At 30.7% G+C, this 7,901-nt stretch overlaps 1 pseudogene; it reads right to left on the reverse strand.

The window, feature by feature from the left end:
• Positions 1–3,601: 3,601 nt before the first annotated feature.
• LOC121227409 (uncharacterized) lies at positions 3,602–5,266 on the reverse strand (annotated as a pseudogene).
• Between the last annotated feature and the right edge of the window lie 2,635 nt (positions 5,267–7,901).

Here is a 7,901-nt window from a genome sequence, read left to right on the forward strand (position 1 = left end):
ATTCGAACCCATTATCGGGGGTTTGGTGTGGGGTGTCATGGAAGTAATAATTCCTCTTTATCTTGAGAAACTCCCCTCAAGAGAGGATCTAAGGGAAAACCTATGCCAAATTATTATATAAAAAAACATGGCCTCCAAAAGCCAAAATACGAGGACGATTGGCGAACGAGGAGGACAGAGTAGAGGTGGAGGAGAAAGAGTGAAAAGATGAAAAAATATATTATTTAAGAGGGTTAGAAGTCAGAGAGTCACCCCACAACGAAGAATAAATAATCGGCAAGTAAGGTGGAGACACAGATGATTAGAAAGGACAAAGTGAGGGAGGAAAGAAGAGGAAAAAGAAGAAAAAAGTACAAAAGAAAGAGGAGAAGAAATAGAAGGAATGAAGAAGATAATACGAGAGAGGGGGTGGTTGTCAAGCAACTATCAGTCAAAGGCAGACATTATTATGCCTTCCCCGGCTTAAGGGTTTGAAAATCAAAACATCATTTTGTAAAATCATACTAGAAAACATGCTAATCATAAAGGATCCAATTCAAAAGACTTTTGCGTTATCCTCTTTAGTGCTACTTGAATTTCATAGAAGGCTCATCAAACATACAAAGTCCCATCATTCTCATGCAATTTCGCAAAGCATCCACACTTAATTATTCTCTCTAGGTATTTCAGAAGCCACTTGTCTTCACTTGACAAGCTGTTGATTTGCCTAATCAAAGATGAACACGCCCAACGAAGATTGTCGCAAATGTTAACAACCTCGAGATACTGACTAAATAAAATATCAAAATTTCTGCATAATAATAATCACCAAAATACCCATAATTCAGCATCAAAGCCGAACACTTCCCCAAAAAGTGGTTGTATCCAAGGATCCACTCCCCAATTTCATCTTTAACCACACCACCAGCAGCCAAGAGACCAGTAACTCTCTCTACCGCACCATCACATAGGAAAGACCAACTGGAGATTCTGCTAAGGTTGAATTATCGAGTGTGACATCAAAGGAGTTAGATTGAGGTAAACGAATTGAGGAGACTTTGAGTATCTCGTTCGAGTTCATATATTTGCTGTTAGATTGTTGCATCTTAATGACTCACATGAAACATTATTAGTATAAAAATTTTATTTAAATAATATATTAATAAAAAAATTTTGATATTTTAACGGAGCAAAACACCCAAATAAATTAGGTAAAAATATAAAAATCAAATACTGATCAAATGGACAAACAATTCTTTCGCCTGCAAACCCATGGTTCAAAAATTGAGCGAAGAAAAAAGAAAAATGAATAACAAACAGGTAATTAAAAGATTAAGCAGATAAACAAGCAACTTCAGAGAATATGATAATATATTCTATAAATACGAAGCTTGGCAGGCTTGCTGGATTTGGGTACTTTGAAATGAAAACATAGCTTTTGAGAGAATGGAGGGAAATGGTGGCAGCCTTTGTTGGATGGGGGATGCCAAAAGTGTGTATCTTTCGAGTACTGGCTCAAATTCGTAGGGTTTTTTTATCGAAGGGAGAGAGAAAGATATGCGTTTGTTTACCAGTTGCACACTGTTCTGAGCCTTGACATAGGCAGTGGGCTGAGGGGAGAGGGGGAAGAGCCATCATTGCTAAACAGCAAAAGCTAGCAATGCTACACACTGGGCATGGGCCACCATCGTGCCTAAAAGGAGGGTCACTCTCCCCCATCTCTTCTCTCCTCTCCCACGATCCCATATGGCTAATCATTTGACTTTATGTACATATATGAGAAAAAGTTAAAAACATAAAATAAAGAATAAACAAAAAGAAGGTTTTAATGTGTTACAACCGGTTCCTTTATAAAAGTTCCCCAAAAATCCAGTGCTTGTTTTTATTACCTCTATTAATCTCACGTCTATACATAAGTTAAAAATTTAAGTTTGTTATTTTTAATGTTTGTATATTTTTTTTCATATAAGGTAGGGAATGGCGATTAGACTATTTAAATTCGTGTCAAACGAGTTTTTGATAAGAGATTTAACCACCGTTCTATATAAGTTAAGATAATAGTCATTAAATTCATTAAGTTGAATTTGCTAATTTTTAAAATATTATGTGGCAAACATATTATCACATGTGTAATGTCATATTTTTTTTAAAAAAAGCTATACCATTTTAATTAACGAATATAAAAACTGTCATTTGAGTTAGATTAAAATCTCAAATTTTAAAAAAAAAAATTCAAGAATTAAGAATGATTAAATTAAAGAATAAGAATTAAATTAAATCTATAACTTGCGCATAGCATAATATAACCTAACATATTAACCAAATTAGAATAAAAGAACGATCAGTAATAAAATGGTTATTTGATATATAAAAGAATTATATAAGAAATAAAAAGATTGAATATTTTTTTGAAACCCACACCCTCCCATCTGTTCTAATCATTCAAAATTTAAACCATAAGTGTGAAAGTTTGTATTATTAAAATTGAAGTAAAATGATGATGAATCAATAACATGAAAAAGATTACCAACTTTTTAGACATATAACACCCTTACATGCAACACTTTGCGACAATGATAAACAGTTTTCTTTTTATTGAAAGTAGGGATCAAACTTTTTGTGGGATTTGCTTGCGGCATGTGTAACCCCTTGGCGGGAATTATGTCTTTCTTTGTTATTTATACTATTACAAACTGTATATCAAATCAGTGTGATAAAAAAAAAAGAGAAAAAGAAAAATCTGATATTTTATAAATTAATAATGATTATTGAAGATTTGAAGTAAAATTTAAGGGGAAAAAATGTGTAATTAAAACTAATATTGCGGGCGACTAAGGATTCCCCAAATCTCGCCGCTACTCACTCCTCGGCATTTTAATATTCATTACAAATAAAGCAGTTTGATTCTTACAGCAACATCTTGCTTTTGCTCTTAATTTCCTGCAAATTACTGTCTTTCATAAAATAAAACCGAAAGGTTTTACAAAGAAAAAGAGCACAGATTTTCATGATTTCGTTATTTCATTTCTGATCCTTAAAATAGCCATCAATTTCAAAACCCAAATTAAAAAATTTCTTTCTTTTGTCTCATTTCAACTTTCGAGGGTTTTTTCTTTGTATATATCTCAAATTTCCATTTAAATATAATTAAAAATTAAAAAGCATTTAAATCCAAAACTAAAAAAACATAATGCTAATTAGTGCCCAATAATACTCTTAAATTGACATTAACATGAAAATTATAATTAATACATTAATTTATAAATTAAAAAAACGCATTAAAATTAAAATTCTTTAAATAAAAGTAATTAAATACCAACTTTTAGACACCAACGTTGACAAATTTTCCATGATAATCTATGTATGTATGATGAAAATAATAATACTATGTATGAGAAATTAACGTGGTGTCGAGAGACTATTATTTACAAGTACATTTAATAATTAAATTATAAGGAAAGGTTAAACCTTAAACTTCAAGATAAAAAAACAAAGACAGAAAATAGAGTTAAACTTTCATGGTTAATATGGGAAAGAAGAAAGATTCCATCTCTTTCATGCATCATTGTGATATATTCACCATCATTTCCTCGATATTCTTTTTTTTTCTTTCAGATTTCTCATTTTTGATTTTTTTTTAATGAAATTACTTAGATACTCCTAAGCTAATCTGAAGAACATATCCATGATTCCACCATACCTTCACTTCTTGAAGCCACATTTTCCGGCCCTTTATCCGCATGAAAATTCCGACGAAGACGACGACAAGTTGCTCACTTTCCCTTTGGAGACTCTCTGGTTGTTGTTATTGTTGTAACTGCTATTGATGGACCTTAGGAGACTTTGATCATGTTGTTGTTGTGATACCATGTTTTGAAGCCCGGTGAGGTTGGCGTTGGCATTGACATGGCCCTGGTTCAAACCAAACTCGTCCAAAGCACCCATTTTGAGACAAGTCTCATTTGGTGGAATATCTTGTGGCTTTGTTCCCAGAAGGTTTGAATTGGAAAGTGGGTATTTTGGAGGGGTTTCAAGGAGAGATTGGAAGTTAAGAATTGGGTTTTGCATGTTGATGTTGAGTAGATTTTGAGGCTGCTTTAAATGGCTTAACTCGGATGGTAGTTGGTAGTTAATGGAAGTTGAACTACAACTAGTGTTGTTGCTATTGTTGTTAGTACTAGGAATAGGACTAGAAACTAGAGCGTCAGCCATGGAAGAGCTTGAAAATGATGGAGGGTTGAGTTTTTGAGCAAATGGTCTTAAAAGATAATGAGGAGGTGAAAGGTCTAAATGGGTTGATCTCAAAGTAGAAGGTGGACCAAATAGATCGAGCCTGGTTCTTGGGAAAGGTGAGGAGGTGAAGGGTGGTGCGGGGATCCCAGTGAACTCCTGAACCATGGCTCGGAAATTGGTAGTATTAGTGGTCAGAACAGTTGTTGGTGCACGCCTAGAAGCTCTGGATCTCTTCTTTGGGTACGCACCATAGCGTTGTTGTTGGGTTGGCCATTTGTGGCTGAAACCGACCTTTGCTTCGAACTTTCTGGTCCTTGAGGGACCTGCAACAATGGAAAAGTGGCTCTACTTTGTGTTTGTTGGTTGGTGAACAACTGTTGAGTCGTTGGTGCCGGTGAGGAAGCCATGAACCCACTAAGATCAGTGCAGTTGGTCTCAGATCTTGATTTTTTGACCAAATCACATCAAGATTGAGGACCGAACCTGGATTTGTTGTCGTCGTAAGTTGCAGGGATCTTGATAGAGGATGATCCAAATATGACAAAGGGTCAAACATAGGCGATGAAGAATGGTTCTGGTGTTGCTGTAGCAGCTGCGGCGGCGACGGCGGCTGTGGTTGGTTACCCAAAGCACCATGGCCGATATTATTGAATGGGTTATGGTTCAAAAAAGCTGAGATTGACTCAACGCCGTGAATCATACTCTTCACTGCCACCACTAGAAGATTGTAAGCTACCACTATTACCCGAGTCCATGATACAAAAAACAAGAAGAAACAAAAGACGTAAAAGAAAAGAACAAAGATGTGGGATTGTCTCAGACTAGAGAGATTTATTTGCTTACTTCACCATGCTCAGACAGACTCATTTAAGAAGGAAACTACAAAACACAAAACACAGAGCTAAGCATGATCGAAAGAGAGAAAGAGGAAGATCTTCTGGAAGAAACACTATCTCAGGAATCATCAGAAAGTACCACCCATATGTTGTCTTTAAAAGCTCCTCTAATCTGCGAAACAACACAGTGCTTGGCTAGCTTGCTTGCCTTTCTTTCTTCCTTTTACTTTGTTTTTGAACGAAAGAGCATTAAAAGCTCAGGGATCATCAATGGCTGAAGAAGAGAGGTAAAATCAAAGTAAACTTGTTCAATCTTTTGCCTTTTAGCCTTCTAAGGGTTGAGGAAAAGTAGGGGTTTATCTCTCTCTTTATTTTTCTAAATATTTTTCATTTTGTGGGATTAAAGAAAATTAAAGAGATGAGAGAAATTTGGTTTAGCTAATCTGCTGCTTGTGGTTTCACAGAAAAAGGATGAGATGATGGCGTGGGGCGGCCATTTGTGTGTGTGAGAGAGATGGAGAAAAGGCAGTGATGAAAATGAAAGCAACTGGTCAAAGTATAACTGAGTTGTGGTTTGGATTTCTAACCTTATTTGTGAAAAGAAATTGAAAATATCCCAGTTTTCATTTTACCATTTATTTATTTATTTAAAATATTATGTTTAATTATTTTTTATATAATGATTATTCAAACTTAAATTATTATTCTCAAATTGAATTAATTTTTTAATGGTTACTTGAGTGGTGATGTTATGATAAAAAATACTTGCATTAAATAAAAAAATTTCTTTGAATTTGTTTTACAATAGTTTTTAAGGATGTGGTTAGTATAAAAAAAAGTGGTGACGGTAAGATTAAATACAATAGCATAAGATAAAAAATAAGTTAAACACACTGCATCGTATCCAATTGCTCATCCAAACCCACCTTAAGATAGATTTGATACTCTTGTCCCTCTAATTGTGTCAAAAATTTAAATATGTTTTTAGAAGCTTTTAGTTTATCAAGTTTTTTTTTAATTCAATAATTTATAAAAGTAATAATAAATTTCAAATTAATTTATTCAAAAAATAAAATATAAATATTATTGTAAAAGGAAGAAAAATATAATATTTAATCAAATATTTTATATAAATAAAAGTTGTTTTTGTTCGGGGGAATACTGAGGTGGCCATGGAAAATGGTTGTTGAGTGGTATAAAAGAACAACCAAATATTTTAAAAAAATAATAATTGCATTTCATGATAATATATATAATTTTCACTAAATCAAACGACATTAGTTAGTAAAAATAAATTTATTTATATTAAAATTTAAATGAAATTACATTGTTTTTATATATTCTAAAAAAAAAAGTAGATTGATATATAAAGTGTGATGCTTCAAAGAAAAAACCTTGTTCATATATGTTTTCTATATACAATATTTTCTTATGCTTAAATGGTTAGGTAACTTAGCTCTAATGGAGAAAAAAATAGAGTAAGTATAGTGTTTCTATCTATTTATTTATTATTTGGTATAAGCAACAAATAGGTAAACCATATAAAGCTATTAAAAATTTCTTAACCACAACCTTTGACCAGGTCAAGATTAAATTCAAATTAAAAAAACACACACCATAATCTCATTTATAAAACCAAAATTCATATTAAAATAAAAATTATTAATTACACATTTAAAAATAATTATAATTTAATTTACAAATGCTAGTTAAAAAATTATGATAATTATAATTATAATTTAAATTATAATTACTAGTTAAAGATTATGTAGAAAAGATTTTTGTCAATTTTATTGATGTAAAATAAAGTTAACACTTGAATAAAATTCTAAACATTTTAACTACACTAATAATATTAGAATTTATTATGTTAATAATTATATAAAGTAAAAGAATATATTAAAAAAATTTAATTATGATTTGAAAAATTCCTATTATAATATTTGAATTAATAAGTTAACATATTTGATTATATCAATAATTAAATAAAAATTATTATCTTACATTAATTATTACAATTAAAAAAATTAATTAAATACTAAACAGGTAAAATCGCATATAACATAGGTGGCATTAGGAGTTAGTTCAAAAAAAAAAAAAAAAACTAACAAGAATGTTTACAGAATATTAATATATCAAAATTTATGTAAAATACAATATTATTTGTTAACTATTTTTTGGAAACAAAAGATGGATACATCAGTTGAACAACACCTTCAGTTGTTGCAACCATCAAAACAATGCTATATTAATCTAATATTTTGATATAAAAATAAAATATTTTTAAAAAGATAAATACTTAAGAAAACAAGTAGTTTAAAATAAATCAATTCATTTGTTATTATAAATCTCAGGTTTAAGCTCTATATTGTGCATTCCATCTATTAATAACTAACTCAATACGCAATTAAACCAATTTATATTTCTTTTAAGTATTTATTAAACCCAATTGCAAACATTTTTTTTTAATTATGAAATATTTCGATTCTGAATAACAAAAAAAAAGTAAGCAATAAATTTATAATCTTTCATAATTTAAGTATTAGTAAATATTAAGTAAAACATACATTTATAATAATTCATCAACTTCTTTGGCTCCGTTGATATTGTTATTATCACAATATTTAAGAGACATGATTCAAGCACTTCTTTGATTTTAAAATAGAAGTAGGTATTATATAAAAATAATTTTATATATACTAAAAATCTATCACACGTGTATGTACGTGGAAAACACATATTTAGGTACATGTGTGCATTTAAAAATAGATATACAATAAAAATAAAACGTAAAGTTTGAAACTAATTATAACACATACGCAATACGAGTAGAGTTAAAATAAAAAAATATTT

Source organism: Gossypium hirsutum, unplaced genomic scaffold (assembly GCF_007990345.1).
Source record: "Gossypium hirsutum isolate 1008001.06 unplaced genomic scaffold, Gossypium_hirsutum_v2.1 scaffold_877, whole genome shotgun sequence".
Classification (NCBI taxonomy): Eukaryota; Viridiplantae; Streptophyta; class Magnoliopsida; order Malvales; family Malvaceae; genus Gossypium; species Gossypium hirsutum.